The sequence below is a fragment of the Mustela putorius genome, unplaced genomic scaffold (genome assembly GCF_011764305.1).
Source record: "Mustela putorius furo isolate JIRA1106 unplaced genomic scaffold, ASM1176430v1.1 tig00001566_pilon_pilon_pilon, whole genome shotgun sequence".
Taxonomy (NCBI): Eukaryota; Metazoa; Chordata; class Mammalia; order Carnivora; family Mustelidae; genus Mustela; species Mustela putorius.
In genome coordinates, this window is record NW_025421798.1 from 205,399 (window position 1) to 222,371 (window position 16,973).

The window sequence follows — 16,973 nt, forward strand, 5'->3', positions numbered from 1 at the left end:
AGGGCACTTGATATAATGACCACTGGGTGTTATATGCAACTGAAGAATCACTAAATTCTACTCCTGAAACTAATAATACACTATATGTTACATAAATTGAATTTAAATAAGAAATTTTAAGAAACAATTGATTGATAGTGTGGATAAAATTTAGGGAGATGGCTATTCTTTTTTTTTTCTTTTAGATTTTATTTGTTTATTTGACAGAGATCACAAGTAGGCAGAGCGGCAGGCAGAGAAAGAGGAGGAAGCAGGCTCCCCAGCGAGCAGAGAGCCTGATAAGATTCGGGGCTCAGTCCCAGGACCCCAATATCATGACCAGAGCCAAATGCAGAGGTTTTAACCCACTGAGCCACCAGGCGCCCCAAGGGAGATCGTTATTCTTATTCACTGCTGGTGAAGGTATAAACTGAATCATTCTACAAGACAGTTTGGCATTAAATATTGAAATTTCTTTCTTTGAGCTACCTATTTCATTTTTCCATATTTGTCTTACAAAAATATTTTAGCATATGCACAAAAAATGTACAAGGATTTTCACTGCAACACTGTTAATAGTAAGAAAAAAGAACACTCTAATAGTAAAAGATTGAAAATAATATATATTCATCAATAGGTGGCTATAGCAAGACTTAACTATAGTATACTCAGTCAATGGAATACTATACAGTACATAAAACAAATGACATAGATTTATAGATACTGACATGGAAAGATCTTCAAGCATGGAAAGAGAATAAAGCAATTAACAGAACAGTACATAAAATAGGATGCCCTTTACATCTTTAAAAAGTAAACAACACAAAATGCTATGTATTTCTATAGGAGTGTGTGAATGTAAGAGGAACTTTAAATGCATCCGTGGTAAGTGTTTTTGCAAAAATGTACTCATTTGTGTGTAATTAGGAAAAACTTTTTAAAATGAAAAGAAGAAAAACAAAGCTAATTACATGTTAAAGAAAGGAATGTTTCATGTTGCCATTAAGATGATGTTATAAGATAAAATGTTATAGACAAATATTTAATTACTTAGCAAATATTTACGAGGTTAGATAAGATTTTTGTTTAAAACTATAAATATTATATAATGCATTATAAAAGGCATTATTAGTGTTTCTAAGTGGTGGGATTACAGGTTTTTTATCTTTTGGTATTTTCCTTATGCTTTCATATATTTTCTGAATATTCTACAATAAGAAATAGAAGTGTGTGTGTGTGTGTGTGTGCACACGCGCGCGCGCGCGCGCGCGCGCGCACGTGCACATGCACGTGCCTGTGTCTATAGGGGGATGTTGGTTGGAATTAAGACTATAAAAGGACTGGAATTGGCAAGTAAACTGAAGACTCCTACAGATTGAAATTATAATAAAGATTGTGGGGTATGTGGGATTTTAGAATTAGGAGTTGAAAAACTAGACATCATGGGGCCTAGGAATTAACAGTAGAAATGTAGAGGTTAGGACTAGGTACAGAGCCAATAGATTATTAGAACTAATGCAGATGCTGTGAGAGATTAGAATTAGAGTCAAAGGGTTTACTAAATTAAAAATTTTTTTTAAAGATTTTATTTATTTGTCAGAGAGAGAGCACAAGCAGGGGGAGCAGCAGGCAGAGCAGGCAGAGGGAGAAGCAGGCTCCTGGCTGAGCAGGGATCCGGATGCGGGACGTGATCCCAGCACCCTGGGATCATGACCTGAGCAGAAGGCAGACCCTTAATCAACTGAGCCACCCAGGTGTCCCTAAAAAGTTTTTTGAGGACTGTAATAGCACTATTGGTGAAGATATTAGAATATCCAAATAAACTGGAATTTTTATATAATTCTGATGGGACTGAATAGTTTTACAACTGTTCTGGAAAACCTGTCATGTACTTTTTAGGAGCAGTGACATCTTGACGCTATCTTTTCCATTTCTACAAATTTCTTGAGAGACATCTTAGAAATATGCGTATATATAGTTACATCAAAGTTCATGTCTGTATTTCTTTTAACAAAAAAAAAAGTCCTAAACATGGGATCTTGGTTAAATAATTAACATTAATGGAGTAACAGTCACCCATTAAAAATAGTACTGTAAAAATATGGATCCATCTCTCTCAAAAGGGGCCTCCATAAAGCCGAGCTCATACACAAAATTTTTGTATAAATATATATTTGGCGGGCAGTGGATCCATTCATCAGATACTCATTTCCGGGCATGAACCACTGTTCTGTAAGGTTAGAATTAAAACTGGAATTACAGATTTTATTTCTTCTACGTCTCAAGAGTATTTTGGACAGTGCTTTTGTGTATATACTTAAAAATACTGAGTTAATACATGCTTTTCTGAAAACAAACAAACAAACAAAAACAACCAAACTCAAACCTTACCGAAAGTTGCAATTCAAAGCTCCCCTCTCCTCTCACCCTCTAACCTCATTCTGCAACCCAGATGACGCATGGTTAATAGGGGTATCTCCTATAAAATTATTTTTATTCCTATGCATTCACAGGTGCAAATCCTTTATAAACTCTGCCAATCGCACTACCACCCCAAATAATACCAAGAGGAACAATAAAGAGAATGTTTATTGAGAGCTTACTATGTGCCTGGAGAAAGTGTTCTAAGGGTTTGCCGGGGGGGATTCACTGTAGTGGGCGTCCCCGTCGTCTCCAGCACTCCACACCGTGTCCCTGCTTGCCCTCTCGCCCCCTATTCTTCACAAGGCAGCTGGAGAGATTAATTTTTAAAGGTAAATCAAATCAAATCACGTCACCCTTCAGTGGCTCCCATCGTACCACGAATCAAATCCAATTCCCTAGCGACCCTACTATCCTCTACCATTGGGTTCGTTGGACCGCGAAGAGCTCAGGCGCAGTCCCCTAAAGGGGACTCTGCTCCACCGCGGAGGGAGTGCCCGCCGGAGGGGCAGGGGCGGGGCTTCTCAAGCGAGGGGGTGGAGCCTCAGATCGGGTGTGGGGAGAGCCGGAGGGGTAGGTTTTCCGCGGAGGGCGAGCGAGGGGAGCTGGGCTGAAGCGGGGCTGAAGCAGGGCCGAGGACCTGGCACCCTTCTGCGGGCCCTGCGGAGCTACTGCCACCGAGGTGAGCGTCTTCCCCCGGGTTGGGGGGCGCGCTCTGCTCGCGAGGCGGTTCTCTGCTCCTTGCGGAGGGTTGTTCCCACGGGACCCTGCGCGGAGTGGCGGAGGTGGCGGCCTTGGGGAGCCAGCCCGAGAGGCTGGTGAAGGGGCCCGGTGGCCTGCCCCAACCCTCCCTCAACCCCGCCTTCTCTCCCCTCCCCCAGGCCTCAGCCGGCGCCAGCAGAAAGCTAGCTGCATCTTCAGGGGCAGCAGGGCAGCGGCAGGCAGCGCGGCGGGAGAGCGGCTGACAGTGCTGACAGTGGGGATGCGAGGTACCGGCATTAGTCGTGGCCAAGTGGCCCTAGAGAGGGAGTAGAGGCCGGGCCTTCGGCGTTTCTCTCACAGGCTCTCGGAAGGCGGCCTCAGAGGAGGGGGAAGGTGAGGGGCAGGCAGGCAGGCTTCGCGGGTAACTACTAGGTGTTGTATATGTATGTTTTGGTATCTAAATGGTACTACACACACACACACACACACGCACATTCATTTCGACTAATTGCTTTTTAAAAACTTAATATGTCTTGTAGATCTTCCTATATCAGGGAATCTGAATTTATCTCATTTGTAAACAGCTGCATTGTACGATTGTACTACAGTTGATTTAACCATTTCCCGATTGATATACATTAGCTTGTTTCCCTTTGAAGGGGGGAGGGGGCTATTACAAGCAATGCTATAATGAATGGGTTTGTATATATACGTTTCATGCACATGTATGAGTATTTCCGTAGGAGAAATTCTTAGAAGAGTAATCGCTACTCTCAAAGTGTATATGCATTTGGAATTTTGATATATTTGTCCAAATTGCCTTCGCAAAAGGCTATACTGTTTTACACTCTCCAGTGTTGTGCAACATTGCCCATTTTTCCACAGATGTGCCAACATGAATAATTATCAATCTTTGTAATTTGGGCCAATTTGAAGTGCAAAAAATGGTATGTCATTGTTTTCATTTGCATTTTTCTGATTACCAGTGAAATTGAACATATTTTTTATTTGTCGGATTACAAAAGTACGCAAATATCAAATATCTATAAGCGATAAGCATTTCAAAAATTTAATATAATAACCCCATTCGCAGTAGCAAGAAAAATGAAAAACAAAAACCCTAGAAGTAAACTACAAAACTTTATTGAGATATATAATAAAAGAATGTTTGCATACACGGAGAAGGGATACCATGCTTCTTGATAAGAAGGCTCAATTTTGTAGTGATGACCATTTTTCCTATGTCGATTTATACAATTGATGGAATGTCAATAAATATGCCAAGTTTTTGGAACTTAATGTGATTCTAAAGTTCATCCAGAAAAAAAGATGGCTAAGAATAACCGAGAAAATATTTTAAAAGATAAGATGGGAGTATTTGTACTACCATCTATTAAAATGCACTCCAAAGGAACAATATTTAAATGAGAATGGACAGAACAATGCATTAGAAGAGAAAAGCCCACAAATCGAGCCAGATTGGATCCAAGATTTATTGGAGAAACATTGTTGGCTAGACGTGGAAAAACTGCCATATTAAAAACTGCAAGCACGCCCCCCCCCCCAAGCTTGAATTTTCCTTTGAGGGCATACTCCTTTGTTTGGCGAAAAACACTTTATGATCTTTTGGTTAAGCCAAGGTAAAGCGTCCGGAGTTAAAAATTAGTGGCTTTAGTGCTGGAACTAACGATATGAGCCTTTCGTTACGTTAAAATGGATTCAGGTTAACCTGCAGTGCGGCGAGGGAAAGAGGATATTATGTCTTAAAAAATTTTTTCCCCGATCTAATGGGCCAAAAATGTTATGTCATTGTTTTCATTTGCATTTGCGAGCTTTTTGTGAGACTGAACGTCTTTTATGTGTTAGTCCAGGATAATATGTGATTACTGGAGGCAGGTAACAATGGGGGACCCATTGCTCCTCTTCCAGAATGGAGTTTGGCTAATTGGTACAGCTCTGCCCGGAAGCGTGAGAATAAACAGGTTGACTTTTTAAATTTTCCTCAAGCACTAGGCTCTAGACACCTTAGATCGGGGGCGGAGGCAGTTTTCAGGACATGGCCGAGATTTGGCGCTGAGCTGTGTCATCGCGATGTTTGGCAGCCAGCTCCGCAGTGGGTCGGAAACCTCGTGGTAGGCGAGATCCCTGCAGGACGGGAGGTTCCTCCCTTCCCCCCGAAAAACTCCCAGTCATTTTCATTGAAACCCCGCCTCTCTCCTTTTTAGGAGCGTGCGCTAGGTCTCGCGAGATCTCGTGTTTCCTAAAGGCGAGGCGCGGGCGGCATCCTGCGGTGAATTCGAAGGTCTCGCAGAGACTAAAGCGTAATATCGCGATAGTTTTCTCGGCGCATGCGGGAGCCGGCGGCGGCAGGTTGGCTCCGCCCCTCAGTGCTTCGTGGGGTTGTGCGTCATTTGCTTTTCGCTTCGCGTAGGGTGAGAGCGGATCCGTAGCGACTTCGGCTTTGGTGGGAGGAGGGGTCTGGGAAGGGCTGGGCTCAGGCTTTTCCCGTCCGGTAAGAGGTTCTCGCGGGATCGCGCGGAGGCGGCCGCGGTTCAGCTACGGACTGCAGCAGCCGCGGAGGCGGCAGCAGCGTCTTCGACTCGTGCTGTTCTTAGCCGGTGAGTTCTCGCGCGAGCGGGGTTACGTCCTCGTGGGATCCGTTGGAGGTGGCGGAGGTAGCTTGGGGTAGGGGGGGGCAGTGACTAGGGTCGGTCCGCCTGCTGTTAAGATGGCGGCGGAAGCTGATGTCTGTCCGGCCAGGACCGGAGACTGAGGTGTTGGCTATCCGCGTTTGTGACGCTTCCCAAGCACCCAACGTTAAGGAGGTGACTGTTGGCGAAACACCGAGGTGCTGGTAAGCCGAACCTGAGGCAAAGACCACGCCGTCTCTATGCGAGGCGACACCATTTCCCGGGCCTCCGTCGCGTGTGGGCCCGCCTTTGCCCCACCAATCGGTCAACGCCTCCGTTGTTGCCACCGCAGTGGGCGGGTTGGGAAGGGTGGGGGGCGGGAGTCCTGGAGTGAGTTAGAGAGTGGGGCTGGGGGTTAGATTGGGCGGTGGGGGAAAGGGGACCAATCAATGACGACTGGTTGTCTCCCTACTACCTTTTTTCAGGCCTGCCTCTGTTCTCCGCCCCTTCCGCAGCCCAAAAAAATCTCCTAATTTTTCTTGAGTTGAGGTGGGCTCCAGTTGTCCAACTGCTTTGGTCTTTTAACTAAGATTTAGGGGTCAAGCTTCGGTGTCTCTGACGTACTCCTCCCCCTTTCCCCCTAATTCTGACCTCATCCACATGGATATTTAATGCTCGTATTTAATAAGAGGAGACAAAGCTTTTCCCTGTAACCCCCACCCCAGCCCTTCTAAGGAAGAGCTTAGTCCAAGCCCCTTAACCAGGACTGTCTCCCTCTTCTATTGGTCCCCTTGACGCAAGACTTGAGTAGAGCCTTTCACGTTCCGTGCATTTACTCCCATCTTTGTGGATGGAATTATATGGTAGCCTTCCATTTCCTCGGGTCTTCATGCTTGTATGACCCTGATTCGAGTACAGGACAGATTTCTGCAACTTTGCAAACTGCTCGACCGCTCTTAGATGGAACAATGAATGGGTTGGTGACTGGATGATTGCAGACCTCTTGTTCTTGGGGCTCTTAGCCTTTCCTTCCTCATAACACCCCTCTTCAAAAAAAAAAAAAAGTAAAGAAAAGGCTGTAGAAGATAATCCTCCAGTAAACCAACTTTTTGTCCTTCTCTGTCCCCTGCCATCCCTCTTTGCAAGCTCGGGAACCTCCCCTTTTCCCTGCCTTGCTCTGAGTTCTTGAGTCCTCTAGGTCTGTGGACCTCTGTCTTTGCTACTAACCATATCTTAACATGCGTCTCATTTAATTATCTTCCCACCCCCGTGTTCTTTTTTCAAGAGTTGAATCCGCTAGAGAGAAGATACCCTCCTGTCAGGCTCCACTACGTTTCCCCTCCTCCATGTGCTAGAAAATAAAATAGCTTTGATTATTTTCTGACCCTCAGTCACTGCCCTGTTCTACTTTTTTCTCTTCCCTTCCCCCATTCCACCATTACTATGGATGATTCCCTATCATTTGTTTTCTTTGTAGATTGCTTGTCGGCATTGTTTTCTGTTAACCCCAATGTTGAGTAGATTGAGGAGACCTCAACATTGTCCATTCAAGGGAGGCACCCTGGTATGGTAGAAATAACTGTGTGCTTTGTGTTCACGTCGAACTTTGGGCAAATTTTCAGATTCTCAGTTTTCTCATCTGTACAATAGATAGTAACACAGTTACTAGAATTCGACAATTTGTAAAGTGCCCAGCTTATGGTAGTACACAATAAATTGTGGTTACTTTTTTTAGGTGTGAGAATAGGTTGGAAGACTGATCTGTGTCATATGATAGTTTTATGATCTGGAAAAGAAGAAGATTTTTTATTCCTCTAATTGTACGTTTTCAGTATATTTCTAGGCCAGCCCCGTCATTTTTGTAGTTTTTCCCTACTCATGGGCCAAATTCTTTATTTCCCGTGGTTCTTGGTGTTTGATTGTGATTTCCATCTCTCTTAATCTACTAGTCTAGGAATTTAATTGCAAAGTCACTAGCTTGAAATAACCACTTGCCATAAGGTTCCTGTCAAGAACCACACCCAGGTGTTCTGCCTTTTAGAAGGAATGCCTCATCCCTTGCCCAGTCCCTCTTTCCACTGCTTCAAAAAGAGTTTGTTCTGTTATTCATTCAAAGATGAAATTTGTTGCTATGCTTTTCACAGTAATCAAGGAACTTCTGCCAGCTAGTTTTCAAGTGTTCATACTGCTTTTCCCCAGCTTCCTTTCTTTGGTTCCTCAGATCAGTGTGGGGATCTGCTATTTGGCTATACCTGCACAGGGTAATTCCTATCTGAGAGAATTTAGGAAAGTTGTTTGGAATACCAAGCTTATTTCCCATAATGAATTACTACCAGTTCTTTAATGCACTACCTCCTGTTGTGTTTTGCCATTTTATATTTTCCAGCATTCTTTTTAAATAGAAGTGAGTGTATTCGATTTGGAGGTAGTTTTTCTTACTGTTAATATTTTGATTAGACCAATATTAAACTGAACACTTTCATCTATTACTCTTAACCTTGGGCGGGTGATGGGGCTTGAAACAGGAACACGATGGTGAAAAGTTTATGTAGGATTAAAGATCTACCATGGGAACCATCTGGTAATTAACTGTGTAGACACTAGTTTTGAGCTTTAGGGTTTGCTTTGTTTAATTTAAGGTGCTTTGGAGGTAATAGAATATTCTCTTTTTCATTGGAGGACAGGAGATCACTTTCTGTTTTGAGATACTGCCTTGGAGTTTTTTACAGTGGGTCAAGCAATGAATCAGTAATTAACTAAATCTTAATTTGATTCTTGTCATTCAGGACTAGAATAAATCTGGAAATAAATAAATAAATAAATCTAGGTATGACCTAAAAGGTATAATTTATTCTAGTAGATCTCTAAGGAGAGAGAGAGAGGAAGGAGTGGCAATAGCAGTCAGAAGCTTTGTCTAAGCTTCAGTGGTAAAGTTCAACCTGTTTCCCAGGTGTTTATCAGTTGTCTCCCAGTATGCCCAAAAAGCATGTGTGAAGGTGAAGAGTAGTTTTTATGAGTGCAGATTTTTTTCCACAAGAAAATAATAAATTTAATATTGCCTTAGTATCAGTTTATAGTGAGGATATAAAATTGTAATTACTATCCCCTATCATTTCATTTGGGTTGAGAACTGAGTTGAGTTTTCAGAGTGTTGGCTGTTGGTTCTGAATTCTTGTTGCTGCTTAAAGCAGGTCCTTAAAAATAAAAATTGGTATGTGTGGGCTATTGCTTAAGAAATAATAACTGTGATCATGTTTGAACATTGATATAATGGTTAACTCCCCTACACCCTAATAAATGTGTTATCTCTTTCTCCCCACCCTTTTTTTGGTAGGTCCTCCAGTAGTCTGACTTGAGTGGGTTAGTACTCCAGAGGAACTAGCAGACCAACTTGGTCAGAAGGTTCAGGAAGCTGTTGGAGAAGTTTGGGATTTCCCACCAGGATGAGTATGATTGGCTGTGATTTTAGGTTAGTTTTTGTAGATCTTTGGGTAGTATTTATATTTTACTTCATGGAGTGGAGGTGGGGGGTATATATTTCCATTCTGTAATTGAGCTACTTTGGTTTCTTTCATTGTTTGGATCTGATGTGGCATTGGCTGCTTCTCTCGTTATTGTTTAAATGAAGTCCGTCTGTATGTGATTTTTAAATCACATCCAAAGCTCCATTCAAAAAAAGTTGTAAGATATTATGTCTAATCAATTCTTTATCAAAGAGTTATGAAAAATCAAACATACAGAAATCAGGTAGTATAATGATCCCTCTGTGTATCTATCACCAGTTTTAACAGTTACCAGCTTGTAGCCATTCTGCTTCATCTGTACTTATACCTACTGTCCCCATCTATTATTTTGAAATAAATCCCTGCTGTCATATTTTTACTTGAAAAATATTTATATACCTGAAAGAGAAAGGCTCTTTTAACATAACCTCAAAAACTGTTATCACAACTCAAAAAATTAAGTGATTTTTGAAGATATCAAATATGAAGCTAATGTTCATATTTTAGTTTGAATTAGGGTCCAAAGAAAATCCATTTATCACAAAGGTGGAGATGTATATTTCTTAAATCTACTTTAATCTGCAGACTCTCTACCTTTTTTTCTTCTGATATTTTGAAGAAATTGTTGTGCAACTTCCCTCACATTTGGTGATTGTATCCCAGCAGTGGTATCTAACACGTTCTTATTAAGTTAAAGACCTTGGAGGACCCCCATTATAATGGAACAAAAGCAGTAATCTCCTGTATCCTAGTTGGAGTTGATACTGCTGGCCTAGGCACTATCCCAAAATAACTAGTCATGGATTCCCTTTTCTGTGGCAGAGTCTGATTTAATTGATACCTGACCTTGGTTCCATGTCTTGGCCCTGCTTACTGCTCCACATGAAAAGTAGGCCTCCTTATGGAAGAAGCTAATGTTTCCTAGATAATGACTTAAGTGTGCCTTTGGGATTTTTCATGGTTTCAGTTTCCTTAGGTGGTTTAGTTATTTTTATACTATCTTACAATGTTGCTTTTTATTCTTTTGATGTTGGTATCTCAGCTGCTCTGACCCATAACTTCTAAGCTGTTAAGACTTAGTGATGAGTTCTTTGGCTCTAATAATAGTTTTTGAAATGGCAGTACTAATCAGTTTTTGAGAGCTTCTGCTTGCATCCTGATTTTCAGCTATTAATATGCAACCATAGTTTTTCTGTTGTTCGTTTTCATTTTATTTATTTTGGAAATGGTGATCGACAGCACAAATTCCTTTAAACTGTTCATTTCTTTCCAGGTGTAGAATTGGTTATCTTGGGATCTATCTGTCCCTTGCATAGTCAAAACCTGGGGATGGAAGTTGGACATAAGCACAAATATTGGCAGAGAAAGGCCACTTGAGTCTACCTTTAAAATGAGAGTGATTCCAAGTTGAAGGGCAGAGAGGGTAGAGATCATGAATGAAAGTTTTTGAGGTATTTAGATAAAAATATGATTTTGAATCACCAGTGCTATGGATCATGAGTTCAGGCTTTTCAGTTCTTTATTCATTATGGCAAAATCAGATCGCTGGTTGAAAAGTGACTATTTAAAGAAGTGATTTCTTGGGAATTCCAGTGAAGTCCATTCATTTAACAAAAAAATTTTGAGTGTGTTGGATATCATGGTTAGATATTTACTCCTGTCTTCAGTTTTCTGTAGTTACTAGAAGTTTGAACAAGGTCACTTACACCTTCTAATCCGGAGTTTTCAATCTGGGATAACTAGATTTTTGGAACAGAGCTTTATGCAGTAGGCATTTCAATATTTGAATTGTTTCCAGGGTTCTTAATAGCTACAAGTTTATAATGGAAATGCTGTTGGTTTTTTCTCTTTTGTTGTGTTTTTAGCCATGGGTTCAAAGTATTATTGAAATACCAAACTTGGTTGCTTTGAAAATGTTTGCCCTTCACATTCCAGGTTACCTTTCCTGCTGTTAAATTGTTAAAATTTGCTGTGTAGCTGTAACCATGTTGGGCTGCTTTACAGTGGTCTCACTATCTATAAGGTTGATAGTCCCAAGTGCTTGGGCTCTGGGTGTTTTGCTGTATTGTTGTTCTCTGACTTGTTTCCTCAATGACTGGTTACCAGATGTTTACATGTTAATGTCAGGGATAATTCAGCTCAGAAGATTCTTTGGAAGCTCTCTCATTTGATGTGTCATAGGGGTTGAGTTGCTAAAACTTGATGTACTTGTTAACCAGCTTGGTCTTCTGGTTATAGAAATGTTTTCAGATAGTGTGAAAGAGTGGCTCTCTGTGACTAAAACAACTGTAGGTTTTGTTTTGGCTGTTAATATTGAACATTTTCACATTTTAATGCCCTTAAAAAGTTTTTAATCATTTGGCTTTAAAAATTACAGTGGTGACATGGGATTGATCCCAGGATGTGATTTTATAGAAAGTTGGGATTTGTTTTTTAGGTTCTTAATGAATATCAGAAGATAATATAAGATAATATAAGAAGATCATTATTGTAGATGGTTCAGCCTGGATTGCTGATTGGACTAGAGGAATGTGAAAGTTCTTTTTCAACCCCTACATTCTGACTGTACAGTGATTAAAAGGGACTAGGAATAGGGAGATTCAAATTATTCTGGAATGACCTTGTTGTATAATCATTTAGGTTTTAAAGATTGGTAAATGTGAACATAACTGCCTTGAATTTATGTGCCATCTTTAGCGTAATCCAGATTTTAAATCCTTATAATTAGATATCTGAGATAATTGTTCTGGAAATACTGGGATATATTGTATTTGATGGCTGCTTATGTTTTGGAATGCTTTTGGAAGATTGCTTTTTAAAAAAAAAAAAAGATTTTATTTATTTATTTGATAGAGATCACAAGCAGGCAGAGAGAGAGGAGGAAGCAGGCTCCTTGCTGAGCAGAGAGCCCGTGCAGGGGCTCGATCCCAGGATTCTGGGATCATGACCTGAGCTGAAGGCAGAGGCTTTAACCCACTGAGCCACCCAGTCGCCCCTGGAAGATTGCTTTTTTAATGACAACATTATTTGCTGTGATTATTTGCCTGTGTTTTTAGTGGGACATATTTCTCCTGGTCTTTGTATTTTTTTCTTCCACTAATTCTTCATTATTGCATTCTGCCAGTTGAGTTCTTGTGGGTGGAAAGATATTTCATCATAGTGATTAAGAGCATGGACTCTGGAACCAGCCTCTCTAGGCTCAAGTTCTGACTTCATTTTTTACCATTTGTCATCTTGCGCAAATTATTTAACCTCTGTGCCACAGTTCTTAATCTGTAAAATGCTAATAGTATTACCTACTTCATAGGGTTTTGGAGTTTAGCTGAGTTAATGCATATAAAGTGCTTAGAACAATAGCTCTGAAACTTTTGGGAATGTCAGAATCACCTAGAGAGCTTGCTCAAACAAATTGCTGAGCTCCAACCCCAGAGCTTCCTATCCTATAGGTCTGGAAGGGGCCTGAGAATTTGCATTTCCAGCAAGTTAGGAGATGCAGATGTTGATGGTCAGGGAATCAGTTGGAATAGAACAGTGCTTTGCAGAGTGTTAACTTTTTTTTTCCCTGGACTGTTTTCTCAGTCCCTGAGTAAAACACTTCACTTTCCAGTGCTGTTTAGTACTACTTTGAGATATAAGCAGTTTTGAAATCCCTTGTTGCATTGGTTCTCAAAATGTGGCCCCCAGATGGACAGCAGCAGCAGCATCTGGGAACTTGTCAGAAGTGCAAGTTCTTGGGCTCCACCCCAGGCTTTGTTTTAAACATGTGTCTTGGCTTAACAGGGGTGTCTTAGACTTTTTAAAAACAGTTTTATTGAGATACAATCCCCATGCCATATGATTTGCCCACTTGAAGCATACAGTGATTTTTTTTAAAGATTTTATTTATTAATTTGACAGATCACAAGTAGGCAGAGAGGCAGGCAGAGAGAGAGAAGAGGAAGCAGGCTCCCTGCTGAACAGAGAGCCTGATGCGGGGCTCGATCCCAGGACCCTGGGATTATGACCTGAGCTGAAGGCAGAGGCTTTAACCCACTGAGCCACCCAGGTGCCCTGCATACAGTGATTTTTGATGTGTTCACAGTTGTACAGCCATTACCACATCACTTCCCTCTCCAGAAAGTGTCTACTTTTCTGACTTTATAATAATCTCTTGTATTGTTCTGCTTTTATCATCCAAGTGTGCACCCCTGAACAGGATAATTTGCTTTGTCTCCTTTTTAAAACTTGATGTATTTTAAATACCTGTAACTTTCCTTTCTTTCTTTCTTTTCCTTATACTGTATCTGTTGAATAACTTAGGCCGTTTGACCTGTGGAGTTTCCCACAGACTGAATTTCTTTATTGCACACTCAATACAGTTATTACATTTGTCTGTCCTCCGCATTTCCTGCAAATTTACAGTGGATCCAGAGGCTTTTATAAATTCAGGTTCATGTCCTTTGGCAAGAATTGGCGGTGGTGTATTTATGCACAACATTCATTAAGTTGTAATGACGTCTTGTATTTTTTTTATATTAACAGCCATTTCTGCCTAAAGCTTAGATGGATTAGTTTATTGGAAATATCAAAATGGTGATGTTCTAGCTCTGTCATTTTGTTTTTGTGTATTAGGTGGAATAATTTTTTAAGGTTACTCAGTGATATAATTTGTACAAGAAGGGTAGGATAAATGCTGAATCTTTAATTTTTTTTATAGTTCTGTCATATTGGGCATGTTAACCTATCCATTGTTTCATCTGGGGAAAACGCTTTATTTGCGGGGTTAAGTGGGGTAATTTAGGCTGTTAGTATACTCTATGTGGTCAGCAGATGGTCATTTCTTTAACAATTTCACATAACCCCTTCAACAGCTCAGAGATGGGCAGTCACGGTGGTGAATTGATGGCCAGTTAGCAAAGCCTATCTGGACCCTTCAGCTCTGTGTTGGGATCATCAGTGGTGGGGAAGAAAAGGGTTTATATTTTGGTCATTTTGGGGCAGACTTTGTCTGGCCCAAGATAAGTAGGTGTCACCAGAGTGGTTTTTCTCTTTGCCAAGCATTAGGAGTCATGTTCATACCCTCTAAAGGGTCGTATCTACTTCTGTGGTGATGTGTAATACTTGGTTGCCTTGATCTCCTTACATCTACATAGCCCCCTACTGTTCAACTTTGTTCTGTTCAAGGTTCTGCTGTAACCTTAGTAACCTTAACCCATAATGAGTCTTCCTAATCGTCATCAGTATCACCACTGTTAATATACTTGAGTAGCACCGTATCTAGCAGATTAGAAAAGAGGTAAATATTACCCTTTTAACATTTTATATATTATCAGAAGTATAACACATGGCACATAGTAAGTGCTCAATAAATTTTAAAGCCATTTTTAAAAAATTAATACATCTTTTTCCCTCACATCTTAAGCTCTTTTTAGTTCAGTAACCATTTACTGAGTGTTCTTAAGTTCAAGGAGCTAGGGACATAAAATGAATGAGAGTTGGTTTCTTCACTTGAGAAACTCACAATCCATTTAAGGACTGAGGTAATGTTTAAAGTTCCTTAGCATTTTCCTTTATGTTGTCACTTTTCCACCTGCTTTGTCCATGTGTGATGTAACCTTATTGTTTTTCAAAGCTCTCCTTAGCTCTGTATCCCCAGCCTTTGAGACTGCTGATCTGTGAAAGCCTGCAGTTGTCTTCTGTGAATAGAGGGTAATATCAAGAAAAACCTTTGGGCCAAGGTCGGATTTCAGAGTGGCACATGTGGTTGACACTACAATATCGGTTTATGGTCCTCAGATGGACCTATAAACTGATTTTCAGTCTCTGTCCTGTTGCTTTAACTGTCATTCCCCAAGATGTTTGCTACATAGAGATAGAGGGTCCTATATCCAATTAGTGATTTATGAAGTATGTAAAGAGACAGCTGAACTTTTTATAAACTAGGATTTGTGTGTGCCCCATATTTCATTCTCACCTATGAAATGGTAATCAAAAAGCCTACTTCATAAGTTGCTGTGGGCATTAAAGTGAGATGATACATTACTTAAAAATGTTTAAATTATACAGTATACTACAAAGTTATGGCCATTGTAATTTATGTAAAATAAATACTTAATAGCTATGTTACTTGGGGCAAATTATTTCATCACTGAGCTAGTTTCCTCATCCTTTAAATAAGGATGATAACTCATTCTCTCAACAAATATTTGAGGACATATTCAATAATGCCAGATACTGGAAATTCCAAGATAAGCAACTAGGGAGTGGAGGGTAGCATGGTCTCCTAGGGGAGGGAGACTTATAAATCATAGTAAGAGGGATTAGTACAATGAGGAGGAGTGAACAAAATGTGCAATAGCAGTTTATAGGAGGGCTTCAGCGAATGTAACCCAGAATTTTGTTGGGCTTAAACAAGATACATGAAAAGTACATCATGATCTCAAAATATGCTTTCTAAAAATGAAGTTAGTTAATGTATCCCAAATGAATCAGTAGCCTCAACCAGTATTTCATTTCTTAACAAGACTTGTGCTTTAGGTGTGTTTATTTCTTTAAGCTGGATTTTATGAGTTCCTCTAGGGTGTTATGTGCTCCTATAATAGGGTATCCTAAAAGTACTACTTGCATCTGAAAGGCTTTTTTTCACCCACTTTTATAATTTTCTAGTTTCTGTTACTGAATTAATTTAGGAAGAACTAGAAAATGTGTTCTTATTTTGGGAAAAGATTCGTACTCCCACAAAAATATTCAGTCATCATTAACATTTTGGTTGGTGTGTTCCTGTCTTAATGATAAGAGTAACATTTTAAAAATAAAAGCAGTAGAAAATTAAGGACAGGCTTTTCTCAGAATAGGAACTAAAACTGTCTGGTAACAAGAAAAGATACTCAAACTAAATACTAGAAATGCAAATTAAAATGAGATATTTTTTAACCATTAGATTGGCAAAACATAATTAGGTACAGGTTATGGCAAAAATACAGGGAAGAGTATAGTCTTAGAATACTGCCCACAAGTGGTTTAAGTTAATACAGCTATTTATGTGAAGATACTTGGCAAGCTGTAAGATAAGTATGTACTATATGTTGCTATGTATATATTAAAAACTAGGGTAAACTGATTTTTTGGAAGGAGTGGTCAAGAGGACCTTTTGCTTTTTCTGTAATTGCATTTCTTTTTCTGAGAAACTTAAAATACACTAAAGAATACAGAGAATAATAAAACAAAACCCTTCGCCTACGCGCCTCTCCTCATGAACTGATAACTTGAACATTTATTTTTGCCTCCAATCTTTTAGTGGGGGGGGTATGATTTGAGGGGAAATTCTTTTTTTTTTTAAGATTTTATTTATTTATTTGAAATAGAGAGAGAGAGATCACAAGTAGGCAGAGAGAGGGAGAAGCAGACTCCCTGCTGAGCAGAGAGCCCGATGTGGGCCTCGATCCCAGGACCCTGAGATCATGACCTGAGCCGAAGGCAGAGGCTTAACCCACTGAGCCACCCAGGCGCCCGAGGGGAAATTCTTAAGTACTTTAACTCGGTATTCCCCTTCCCACTCGATCTTTACCATGAATTGCTTGAATTTTCATATTGTGAGAACGGTATAAATTACTCATGTAAGTAGAAATTTAAAAACTGTGATGTTCACACAGCAATTTATTACTTGTGTGGAGTTGTTTACATACTTGTTTAGTTTGTAAAATCATTTAATAAGAATGCTTTGGGAGTGGGCCTTTAGTCATTTGTTCATTTTATTGTA

General features: G+C 40.2%; 1 protein-coding gene across 8 annotated transcripts in view; it reads left to right on the top strand.

The window, feature by feature from the left end:
- The first annotated feature begins 2,949 nt into the window (after positions 1–2,949).
- Positions 2,950–16,973, top strand: part of HUWE1 (HECT, UBA and WWE domain containing E3 ubiquitin protein ligase 1) — a 173,342-nt gene continuing 159,318 nt past the window's right edge. For 2 of the 8 annotated variants that reach the window (XM_045087835.1, XM_045087832.1), the window contains exons 1-2: positions 5,487–5,720; positions 9,067–9,201. The gene's annotated coding sequence lies outside the window, so the exon portion shown is untranslated. Of the gene's footprint in view, positions 3,083–3,281; positions 3,390–5,486; positions 5,721–5,802; positions 5,957–9,066; positions 9,202–16,973 lie in introns of those variants that run through there. The other 6 variants (XM_045087843.1, XM_045087841.1, XM_045087833.1 and 3 more) reach the window with 5 other exon arrangements.